This window comes from Drosophila persimilis, unplaced genomic scaffold (genome assembly GCF_003286085.1).
Source record: "Drosophila persimilis strain 14011-0111.01,24,50 unplaced genomic scaffold, DperRS2 tig00001145-arrow-arrow-pilon, whole genome shotgun sequence".
NCBI classification, from domain to species: domain Eukaryota; kingdom Metazoa; phylum Arthropoda; class Insecta; order Diptera; family Drosophilidae; genus Drosophila; species Drosophila persimilis.
The window spans coordinates 159169-171249 of NW_020825426.1; the positions used below are offsets into that span (position 1 = coordinate 159169).

General features: G+C 45.3%; 2 long non-coding RNA genes across 3 annotated transcripts; both read left to right on the forward strand.

The window, feature by feature from the left end:
- The first annotated feature begins 5740 nt into the window (after positions 1 to 5740).
- On the forward strand, positions 5741 to 7079 carry LOC113566870. Of its 2 annotated transcripts, XR_003409256.1 has the most exons (4): positions 5741 to 5755; positions 5859 to 5942; positions 6032 to 6632; positions 6689 to 7079. It is a non-coding gene; the product is annotated as an uncharacterized LOC113566870 (long non-coding RNA). The 2 variants fall into 2 exon arrangements; XR_003409255.1 differs by lacking the exon at positions 5741 to 5755 and having other exon boundaries at positions 5763 to 5942.
- A 708-nt stretch (positions 7080 to 7787) lies between these two features.
- Positions 7788 to 11329, forward strand: LOC113566873. Its single transcript, XR_003409259.1, has 3 exons — positions 7788 to 7955; positions 10609 to 10918; positions 10985 to 11329. It is a non-coding gene; the product is annotated as an uncharacterized LOC113566873 (long non-coding RNA).
- Positions 11330 to 12081: the final 752 nt, after the last annotated feature.

Below are 12081 nucleotides of genomic sequence, written 5' to 3' on the forward strand. Positions count from 1 at the left end.
TGGCTCTCCTCCGGCAGACGCCGCTAATATTGAACGACACGACAAAGAGTGCGTGCAAGAGAGACAGAAAATCAGTCTCGTCCTTTGCGGGGGCGGAAGGGGGTGTGGTGAAATTTGGACACGAAACGGTCAAGGTCCGATATCACAGAAGTGTGGATACCAAATTTGGTTGCTCTGGCTCTTATAGGTTCTGAGATCCTTGAACTCATATTTTGCAATTGGCAAAACCGACCATGAAACCTGTGTGTTAGAGAGAGACAGAGCGAGAAAGAATGAAATTGTTTTCTTGATTCTGGCTATAATAATTATACGATCTGGTTGAGATTTTACACTCTAGAACATATAGGTATCCTCTACGATTCTGCGTTTTTAGTTTTATCGTATCTTTAAAAACGTGGATGCCACAGATTTTCGTCCTTTGTGGGGGCGGAAGTGGGTGGTGCGAAGTTCTGAAATATTTTTGTAGCAGTGACATATCACAGAAGTCTGGATCCGAAACATCGTTGCTCTAGCTCTTATAGTCTTTGAGCACTAGGCGCTGAAGGGGACGGACAGACGGACGGACAGACAGACAGGGCTCAATCGACTCGGCTATTGATGCTGATCAAGAATATATATACTTTATGGGGTCGGAAACGATTCCTTCTGGACGTTACACACATCCACTTTTACCACAAATCTAATATACCCCAATACTCATTTTGAGTATCGGGTATAATCATTGTCGCGAAACAACTTAGTATAACGATTGATATTCAGGCAATATAAATGTAATGGCACTCGCGCGAAATCGATATTATTCCGTATTTTGGTATATTTCTAGGCGTCAGACCGTATATCTTATAAATAAATCCGCTGTTACACTGATTTTCTGGCCACCATGTCTAGCTCACACACTTTGTATTTTAATTTTTTTTTATATTTTCTAGTATTTTCCAGTATTCTTTAGGACGCGTTATGGACTCACCCTCTTGTCGAATTCACCAATGTAGAAATCGTGTAGAAACGGATATCGGAGGTTTTTCACACTGGCGCTTCTATGCGGCTTATATGAAAAGAACGGGCAAACATTTTTGAAGCGTACACATTTCCCCCTTAGGTGTCGCTTTTTGTAATGTGTCCGACTGTTCGAACAAAACTGAGAAAGTTGCTTTTATTGTGTTTGTACTTTTAAATAGTACATTATACAAAAGGGGGGGAGAGAGGCCGTCAAGAAGAAAGAATCGTTTTATTTGCATTTTACTCTTAAATTATCATATTTAACAAAATTTATTGGCGCCACCTGCCTATTTTACATCTTAGATGTAGTTGTAATGTTTTTAGCTGAACATGTGTTGCCGTACAGATCATAGTTTTATCTTTAACAGTTTTTACATTATACATTTTACATTTCATGGAAGTTAAGGTAACATTAATATACAAAAATACTGGACAAAAATATGTTGCTGAAGCTTTATTTAAAAACAGGAATTGACTTATTTGTATATGTAATAAATTTAAATAATACATGCCATATTTTACATTTTTCATGTAGTTGCAGTGTTTTTGGCTGAACAATGGGAAGGTAACACTAGTTACAGCAATGGTAGGTATTCGGTATTTTTTCATGCAAGTATTTTGAGTGAAGAAAGTTAAGGTAACACTAGACTTAACATTAACATGTGTGTTCTTCTACAATGGATTGCGCCTTTTCAGTCCGCTCCCGTCCTCGGAGCGGGCTCCATCTGATCATCATGTCAGCATCAGCGTAGGGTTTGTAGTTGGCTGGGTGCGAACCGCCGCAACTTTAGCATTTAGCTGGGTGCGGTGGACAAAGCCTCGTTGACAGAAGTTGTTAAACCGCCGCAATTTTCGCATTTCGCTGGGAGCGGTTGACGAAACCACCGCACTTTACGCAGACGAAGTCGCGGTGGTTTGTGTTGGTGTTTGTGTAGCTCGGCGTCAGCGGTGCGCGCTGGCGTTTTCGTAGGGCATTCCACCACACGATGCACGGCAACAAAATCCAGCACCCAGCCACCAATCCAGCTAACGCGAGTAAGATATACCCAGCAACAAAGACAACACATAATCCCGCATTTTTTTAATGTTTGACTGGCTCAGGGCACTTTAGAGTGACCCTGTCGCGTTCTTTATTTAAAGTTCTTATTGTTTTAATCTAGTAACATTTAACATTAGGACTGACAAAGTTATCGATATCTTATTTGGTATTTGTGTTATTTATTACTTTTTTTTTTGCTTTATTTGGGTTTGAGACTTTCGTATGCAACGGCGGCAATACGTAATTAGCATAGCGCAACGTAACCCAGCTCGAGCCTTCGCCTGTTCCAGCAGGTTAGGGGAGCCAGTGTTACGGTATGCCATGGGGACTTTATTGTACAGATACTATTCTAGCATTTTAAATACAAATTATTAGGGCTGTAGTTTGTCATAAATATTCTGTAAATAGCTGTCTACGAGCTGCTGTTAGCAGCCGTAGGCAACAAATACAATGCTTTTGGACAGCACGAATTCTCCACTGCCGGCTGTGCTGCCGGCGCAATCGTCAATCAGGGGAAATCTCTCCACTTTGGCAGCAGTCCGTTAGCCAGAGGGGGGAGAGGGAGTGGGTAGAGCTAAAGCTTCGGGTTGTGTGTCGACGGCGCGAGCACAATAGGACTGATTGGCCACCGCAAGTGACCCTCAGCTAAGTTTATTTGTTTTCGCAATTTTACATTTAAACGCCTTTACAAATATTTTTAAAAGCTGTTCTTTTAACAGCGGAACCACTACTTAACATGGTTGGGAAATTTTTTTGTGATGTGCTCGAATGATCGAACAAAACTGAGAAAGTTGCTTTAGTGTGCTTGTACTTTTAAAATAATACCTCTTACAAAAATTGTGGCGCCTACTGTTTAACTACATATGTGTAGTAACAGACATGGCTGAAAAATGACATGGTAACATTGGTTACAATAATGGCTGTTTAGAATTTAACAGTGTTTTATATAGTTAAGGTAATACTAAACTTAATATTAATTTGTGTTTTATGTAGATTATTTACATTGTTTTAAATTACAATTCAAACCTGTTTGAATTGTGTATCAATCAATGTGTATCGATTCTAATTATTAGGTGGTTTTTCATTGTTGCAGCTACGGTGCACATCTGGATGGAGTCTTCTCTTGTTGGTGGGAGGGAAATGTGTGGGATGTTGCATTTTATGATAATCGCCGCTCCTCCTCTGCTCCGGTTAGACGGGTGGTTTGCCATGTAAACATGATAACCATCTATGACGAGATCAGAGTCGTCTTTTAGTTGGGATTCAGGAAATAGTAGGATGTCTATATTGTTGTCTGTCAAATAAGCATTGAGTTCAGGTAGTTTGTTTTAGAGCCCAGCAGCGTTCCAGAAGGCGATTTTGGTTATCATGGAATTATTAGGCATTTGAGGATTCATTGTCTTTTGCAAGTGGAGAGAGTCGAAATAAGATTCGGTCAAGAGTCTTCTCAAGTAAAGACATCCTATTTTCAAGGCTCTGAATGGGCTGAGTCTTGTTAATTGTTGTCTGGTTGTTCCGTTCTGACTGCACTAGTAAGAGAGATATAAGCTTGTCTAACTTCACATTAAGGCTGTTGAGATCAATGAAATTGTTGTTGTTGTTATTGCTGATTTGTGGGTGATTTGTGTTTAAAGATTGATTTGAGCTCTTGGATCGAATTCGGCTGAGATGCTTAATGAGTTGATTCTGCAAGCGTGCGTTAGGCTTTGGCTTCGTCTTCGATCTTGATCTTCGTTCTTGCTGTAGTGGTTGTTGTTGTTTTTGGGCTAAAGGGTTCACTTTGGCGACTGCAGCGTAGCTCAGGGCCTGGTTTGAAGTGGAGGGTGCTTCTTGGTGCATACTGGAGCTTAGAGCGTTCAGTCGTGGATTGCGAGGTTTGCTTGATTGGCGACGTCGGCCTTGGCTTCGATTCTTAGGCATGGGAATGGCCGGCATACCAAGATTCTGCAGCAGCATATTGGCTTGGGCCAATTCACTCGGCTTTTTGTGCATATCTGCATTTTTAAAGGAGATGCAGCCTCTATAGCTGGCTGGGTGAGGGCCGCTGCAGTTTGCACATTTAGCCGGCTGCTGCAAGATTTTTTGGCATGTTGTTGAGGCTGTCCAGCACATTTTACGCAGACGAAGTCACTTCGGCAATAGTTGTGTGTGTGGCCAATTTTTTTGCACCGATGACATTGGACAACAGGGCCAGAGCTTTGTTGGACTTCAATTTTAACTCTTTGCCCACCCAAGATCGTTATGGCGAGTACTTCAGCGTTGTTAGGCTTCAATTGCACATTGAACATGTTGAAGGGTTCTTGGGTTCCGCGACGAGTCATGCAGCGAACGAATGTGGCCTCATGTCCATAGCTAGCCAGCATTTCAATGATGTAATCTTTATCCGTGGTATGGTGGAGATCTCTGATTATGATTCTATATCCTCTTTCCGTTTGGAGTTGATACGTATAGGATGTGGTGGTGCATTCACCGTTCCTGAAGTGGTTCAATGCACATGATGCGGAGTCCGCCTGCAGGAGTTGTCTTCGTGTAAAATTTCTCCACGGGAATTAGCTGAGAAATTTCCTTTAAAGTGGCAGCAATGTTGCTTACTTTAGGAAGGACTATTGGCGGTGGTTTGGCGGGTCGCGATTCAATAGCAGGTGATACAGTGATAGCAGCTTGTGCTGTGGGAGTAACACGTGAGGGGCCGGCACCATTTGGTATGATCGCTGTTGGCACTCGCACTCGTGTTGGAACTCCGCACAGTTCATCATCAGTTGAAAGATCCATTGCAGATTGAGATGGCTCTACTTGAGGGACTCTCGTAGGTTTGTGTTTAAAAATTATTGTTAATTGTTGCACAACAGCAAAAACGGAAATGGCGACACGAGAACGACACGACACGGTTATTACAAAAACGTCCGACAATCGCAACCTCTCGAGCGGGCGGACGAGATGAGAGTGGCCTGGACGAGGTTCATGGTGGAACTCTCACATGTCCGCCAACTCCCACACTCTCCACTCGAGAGACCCGATCGCCGATCGTCATTTACCGGTGCTCTCACCCCCGGTTCCACTTTCACTCACCCCAATATTGAGTGAGATGAAAGTGGTCCGAGGGCAGCAGCACCGACAAGTAGGCAATAAAAAATTGCATTGGCTGTTTGTTTTAGTGGCTTTGTGTGTTGTTGCTTGTCAATGGCTGATGTCTCATGTTCTCTGTTCCGTGTGTATTGGCTGCTCTGTTGTCGGGGGATGGGATGGGAAAGGGAAAGTTTGCCTGCTCCCGTATAACCGCCCGGATACTTTATACTTCCGGATCTTACGATCCGGGCGCGAGACGCTCCGAAGAGTCGACCCCATAGCATCTTGTGGGCGGTTGAAATGGCTTTATTGGGGCGTTTGGCAGAGTGGCGAAGGTTGGCAGTGTTCATTTTATTCCTGCTCAGCCTCATTTGGCATTTAGTGGCATTTGAAGTGGGTGGGTGTGAAATTGGCTGGGCATAAATTGCCGAAGTTGGCGGCCAATAACACATTGGCATTGATAAATGCAATTTGAATTTGAATTGGCTTTTGTGTGTTATCGGCTCGGGTATTTTCCTAATTGGTGTGGTATTTTTTGGGTCATTAATGGCGTTGCCAATTGTCAGGTATTGGGGAATGGGAGATATTTCGGGTTGTGTGTCGACGGCGCGAGCACAAAAAGACTGATTGGCCACAGTGACCCTCAGCTAAGTTTATTTGTTTCGAAGTTTTTACATTTGAACGCATTTACAAATATTTTTAACAGCTGAACCACTAATTAAACATGGTTGGGACATTTTACATAATGTTACAGAGAAATGGATAAGGCACTTTACATTACAAGAAATCAACATTTTCTGGCAACGACGTGCGCTTGTTTACATTTGGAAACTGCATTGTAAGTAATAAAAATTATAAATTTAACAAATTGAAGCTATATTAATTATAATTTCTTTGCCCATTTAATTACTGCGGACGTATATATAGGTATGAACCTCTATCATCAGCTCACTGGATGGAATTGAGTCTGTAGAAGTTGGCTTAAGCGGTGACTTCATCAGGCTGCTGCAGTCTCAGGGGAAGTATAAAGCCGCACCGTAAGTGAGTAAGTATTTGATTGTTACAAATTGCTTCGCCTATATGCTTCCAGAGGGCGTGTCTTTCGGTGTGCGCCTTTCCACCATTGGCGCACTGGACGGCGGTAAAATTTCAGAAGGTGACCTGGGAGCGGTCTGAGTAAATGCCACGTGACGTCATTAGACTGCTGCAACTGCCATGAATCCAGCATTAGGCCAATGAGAAGAAGATTCACCAGTGGCTGTTGTAACTGTCGGACAGGCCTTCGTTGGATGCTGGATATACTGCGGTGCGGATTTGGCGAGCCAGTCAAAAGGCGATTCCAGGGGCGGAAATGTGCATCGGCAATGGACGAGGCCCGTGCAGGAGGGAGCATTACAGCCGGCTCGCTGCGCCCAGCCAGAGGATTCGCAGCAGGATAGCTGGCCACCGGATGGACTACTCGCCTCCGCTTTCGCCGTGGATTCACCAGGAGGCCGTCAGTATCTGTGCTGTTTGCCTGTAGATAGAAGTAAGCAGAGTTATTGCCATCCAGATTGGCATTGATGATTTTTCGTCTTCTTTCAGGTTTTGGAGTAGCGATAGGCTGCTGCAGGCTGCGGAGTGGATTCGGAGAAGTTGCCAGAAAGTCATTCCGGATACGCAGGTCAATCCCGGCAGTAGACGAGGCCCTTATAGAAGATGGCGTGGGAGGCCGCTCGCTGCAGGCAGCCATAGGAATTACATTGTCTGTCGTATGCAACGGCGGCGATACGTAACTAGCATAACGCAACGTAACCCAGCTCGAGCCTTGGCCTGATCCAGCAGGTTAGGGGAGCCAGTGTTACGTTACGCTATGGGGACTTTATTGTACAGAATCTAGCATTTTAGGTAAAAATTATTGGGGTTGTAGCTTATATAAATATATGTAAATAGCTGTCTACGAGCTGCTGTTAGCAGCCGTAGGCAGCAAATACAATGCTTTTTTACAGCACGAATTCTCCTCTGCCGGCAGTGCTGCCGGCGCAATCATCAATTTTGGGGAAATCTCTCCACTTTGGCAACAGTCCGTTTGCCAGAGGGGGGAGAGGGAGTGGGTAGAGCTAAAGCATAAAATACTCTTGACTATAAATTAAGTTTAAATTTAAATTATCGACATTATGGTTGCCTTACATTGGCAGAAAAGGGAGATTATATATGTATGTTATCTATTCTATATCTTGTCTTCTATTTGTTTTTGTTTGTTTTCGTTTCTCTTCTGCCCACTGGTCCGGGGCAGCCAGAGCTATTGTTGTTTTGTTTCTGTCTTCATTTCTTCTTTCATTACTGTTCCGCCCCCTGGTCCGGGGCAGCTAGCATTGAGTTGAGCGTTTGAGTGGATGTGTGTTTGTATGTGCGCAACAGTCCGTTGTCTCAGCAGTGGAAATGGTAGAAATCCACCACCTTCCAGTTGTTGTTGGCTTCTCTCTTACTCTCACAGGGAGTTCACTAGCGGGCAATTCGAGATCTATAAGAGAAGGAGGAGACAGAAATTGCGCAGCAGAAATGCTAACGCTCATAATTTTGTGCAGCAGCGCCTTGTTCGGACGCGTTTTTAGCAGTCGTTCGCGTGAGTCTTCTACTCTTTTTAATAAGTTGCAGTTGTCCATTCCTATCTCGTTAGTTGATCGGTTTAGGAAGATATTAATCAGATTGATCATTCCGTAACGGCCATTTCGGTGTCTGCTTTGTCCGTGGCATTCGTCGCGCTCGCATATATTTGTGTGATTTCTTTCGTGCGTTTGTGTTTTTGTTTGTCCAAATGCGGCAGCCATGGTTGTTGCCCTCTTAGGGGCTGAACGGGAATGTGTTGGCGGTAAGTCTTCACTGCTGCTGAGCATTTTGGTTGTTATTTTCTGTGCTTCTTGTTCCTGTTGCTGGCGGTGGCTGGCTTCCATGGGCATTTGTGCTAGTGTGTATGTGCGCGCTTCCATTGACTTGGCCGTTCTCGCTCTGCCGCGAATGTGTGTCAGGCGTCTGTTCAGTGGATAGGTCGTTCAAAGCTGCACCAACTGCCAGGCCCAATCGCTCTAATCGCAGTCTTCTGCTGCTGACCGTCAAATCTACCGTGGCTATGGGAGCAGGCTCCAGTAACCTTCTTCTAGGGAGTATGACCTCTGTGTAGTAATTATACTCTGGTAGTGGCGACACTGGGCGGTTCATCCTGATGAGCATCCTCCGCATGTCATCAAGGTTCCTATCGTGGCTTATTTGGTCCTCTTCCGTGTACGGGCGCTGATTTGGGATCATCACGATACGTTCCCATTCGTGCTTCGCGAGTGCCTTGGGTAGGTGCTTGCCAAGAAACTCGGAATACCGAGGTCTTGCAACTCTATGCGGTACGTAGGGGTCATTGACCACTTTGGCTGCCTCAATGTTGTGGTGGGATCTCATTTGTTCCGTGTACCTTTTGCATGCCTTCTCATAGACTGCCTCAACAGTGTCCACTTCCAGGTTCCTGTGAATGGTGTCGTTCCTCACATACCATGGTGCATTGCAGATCAGGCGAAGAGTCTTGTTTTGCTCAACCTGAATCCGTACAAATTCCGCGCTGCTGGCTAATGGACCCCATACAGCCAATGTGAACTACCAGATAGGTGCAATCATTTGCTTGTACAACATGACCTTGGTATCGAGATTCAGTTTGCTGTTTGAGTTTAGGAGCCAGTGCAGTTTTTGGACCCTTGCCCTGACTTTTGTGATGACGTTGGTGATGTGTAGGTGAAACTGGAGCTTAGCGTCCAGCTTGACCCCCAAATACGAATGCACAGCGATGCTACTAATCCGCTGGTCAGCAATGTGCGGCTGCAAATCAGCCACTGGCTGTTGGATCGAGCGCAATGTATGCACTATATGTACAGTTTTTGAGGCATTGATGGTAATGCCCCATTGCTTTGCCCAGTTGGAGATGCTCAGTAGGAATCGGTTGAGCTTTTTGGTTCATGCCAGTGGCCAGGATTGCTGTGTCGTCAGCATAAGTGGCCAAGAGCATACCACTGTCGCGTGGAAGCGGCATGTCATACGTGTACAGATTATATAGTACTGGTTCAAGTACGCTGCCCTGTGGAACGCCTGCTGCAATCATTTTGTTTCTAGATTTGACGCCGCCTGTGCATTCAACGTAGAAAGACCGATCATCCAAGTAGTGGGACATGACTTTATATATCGCTGCCGGTAACAACTGATTCATCTTATGTTTCAGGCCCGCATGCCAGCCTCGATCGAAAGCCTCCTGAATGTCCATATAGATGGCAGAGCAGTACAGGTTACTCTCATAGGTGGACAGGATGAACTTTGTAACTCTCCCCAATTGGTGTTCAGCCGCGTGCACATGTCTGTAGCCAAACTGATGGTTTGGAATAGACTCAACAAAACCATCAGCTTCCATCATCCTGGTCAGAATGAGTCGCTCAAACAATTTAATGAGTCGATAAGATGCCAGCTCAGGGGATCCAAACTCTTCCAGGGAATCTTCGATAATTCGTCTGTCAGCTGCCGCGCTGGTTAAAACAGGCTTAAATCTCTGCTCGAGATGCAAAGCAATAGACTCTGCCTTCTCTTTGGTGCTCTTGCACCAGGGATCGTCAGCATTATCCTCTCCATCGGTACAGAACTTCCTCACAGGCAAATTGGCTGCTGGCTGCCGCTTCAAACCATTAGTCAGTCTCCATAGCTTCTGCATGCTATAGCGATCGGTAGGATCGGTCGTCAGCGCGTCTGGCTTTGCCCGCTTCTAGCTCCTTGTGTATCCTATTGGCAAGCATGTTGTGCAGCTGTCGCGTTGCCGGGTCATAGTTCTGTTTCAACAGGTTCCTCAGGCGCCTCTTGGTGGCAATCATCAGCCGTATGCGATTGCTGACCTGGTACTCAGCCTGAACTCTAGGTCGGACGGGCCTCCTCAGACTGCTTGTGGCATGTTCGGCTGCCGCTATCACGTTCCTCTCGAGTATATTAGCTGCATCATCAACATCCTCTGCTGACCTGAGCTCAGTGTTCAGATGGATGTGCGAGTCAAGCCATGATTGGAACCTCGAAACGCTAGCCCCTGGGGGCAAGAGGCGTCTCTTAGTCACCGTCTCCGCTGGAGACATGCTCAGCTCAATCGCCATTGGGAGATGATCGGAAGAGAGGTCATTTAGATGGGAGATACGCAACACTTCGTCCCTCATGCCCTTGTAGACCGCGAAGTCAATTGCCAATGGTGTATGCCGAGTATTGTAGAGGTAGTAAGTAGGAGATCCAGTGGCCAGGATGTTGCAGCTGCTTAGGCAGGGCAATATGAAGGATTACACCTCTGATTAGGAGTAGGGATCCCCCACGACCAGTCCCAGATGGGTGATTAGCACTGTAGGTGCAGTATCCATTAACGCTGAAGGTCTCTGAGTATAATAATTCGCCTGCATGCTAGCATATAAACAATCTGTTAGCTTTGTCATTTGTGCAATTAATACATCTATTTTCCCTTCCAGTTTCTAAGTAGATTCAGCAGCGGCGGCCGCATGCTGGATCCGCTCCTGTGTCAGCAATGTGATGAGGTTGTCCAGTTTCTGGCTGAGTTCATCGCTAGGACGGACGATCTGATTACTCACCGTGCGCTGGAATCCGGTTGTGGTCGCTGTGGGTAGCATTGACTGCCATACTTGCCTCCCTGGAAGCGGCTGGGAAAGGCTTGCTGGCTCCCTTGTGCGAAGTGTCTCAGCATAACTGCTCATCTCAGCTGGCGGAGCAGGAGCTCTTGCGTCTGAGCGCGCTCGCCGCAAACCCTGAGCGGCGGGTAAGGTAGGCATCGAAAGTTTACTCAACATCCTGTTGGTCTGTTCTAATCCATTTTTCCTTTTATTGCAGTAATCTTTATATTTGATACAACCACGGTAGCTAGAAACATAAGGACCATTACAATTGGCGCATTTCGGCACATCCTCCCGCTTCTTGGGGCAGTCCTTGGGGTCATGCTTCTCCCCACATTTCAGGCATATAACTGCACGGCTGCAGTAGTTCTTTTTGTCTTTTCGTATGCAACGGCGGCAATACGTAATTAGCATAGCGCAACGTAACCCAGCTCGAGCCTTGGCCTGTTCCAGCAGGTTAGGGGAGCCAGTGTTACGTTACGCCATGGGGACTTTATTCTACCTATACTATTCTAGCATTTTTAGTACAAATTATTAGGGCTGTAGTATATCATAAATATTCTATAATATAATATAATATAAATATAAAATACGATGCTTTTGGACAGCACGAATTCTCCACTGCCGGCAGTGCTGCCGGCGCAAGCATCATTCTGGGGAAATCTCTCCACTTTGGCTGCAGTCCGTTAGCCAGAGGGGGGAGAGGGAGTGGGTAGAGCTAAAGCATAAAATACTCTTGACTATAAATAATTATCAACTAAGGGGAACATTTTTGGTTGCCTTACATTGGCAGAAAAGGGAGATTATATACATAAGTATGTTTTCTATTCTATTTCTTGTCTTCTTATTTGTTTTTGTTTTGTTTTCGTTTCTCTTCTGCCCACTGGTCCGGGGCAGCCAGAGCTATTGTTTGTTTTGTTTCTGTCTTCATTTCATTACTGCTCCGCCCCCTGGTCCGGGGCAGTTCGCATTGAGTTGAGCGTTTGAGTGGATGTGTGTTTGTATGTGAGCAACAGTCCGCTTCGTTTGTCTCAGCGGTGGAAATGGTAGAAATCCACCACCTTCCAGTTGTTGTTGGCTTCTCTCTCACTCTCACAGGGAGTTCACTAGCGGGTAATTCAAGATCTGTAAGAGAAGGAGGAGACAGAAGTTGCGCAGCAGAAATGCTGGCGCTCATAATTTTGAATAAATTGCATTGAATAAATGCTTTATTAATGTTCTTATTACCTTAAACTAGAAACATTTAACATTAGGACTGACATATGACGAGTTTTTGCAACATTGAAATCTAACAAAGTTATCAATTTCTAATGT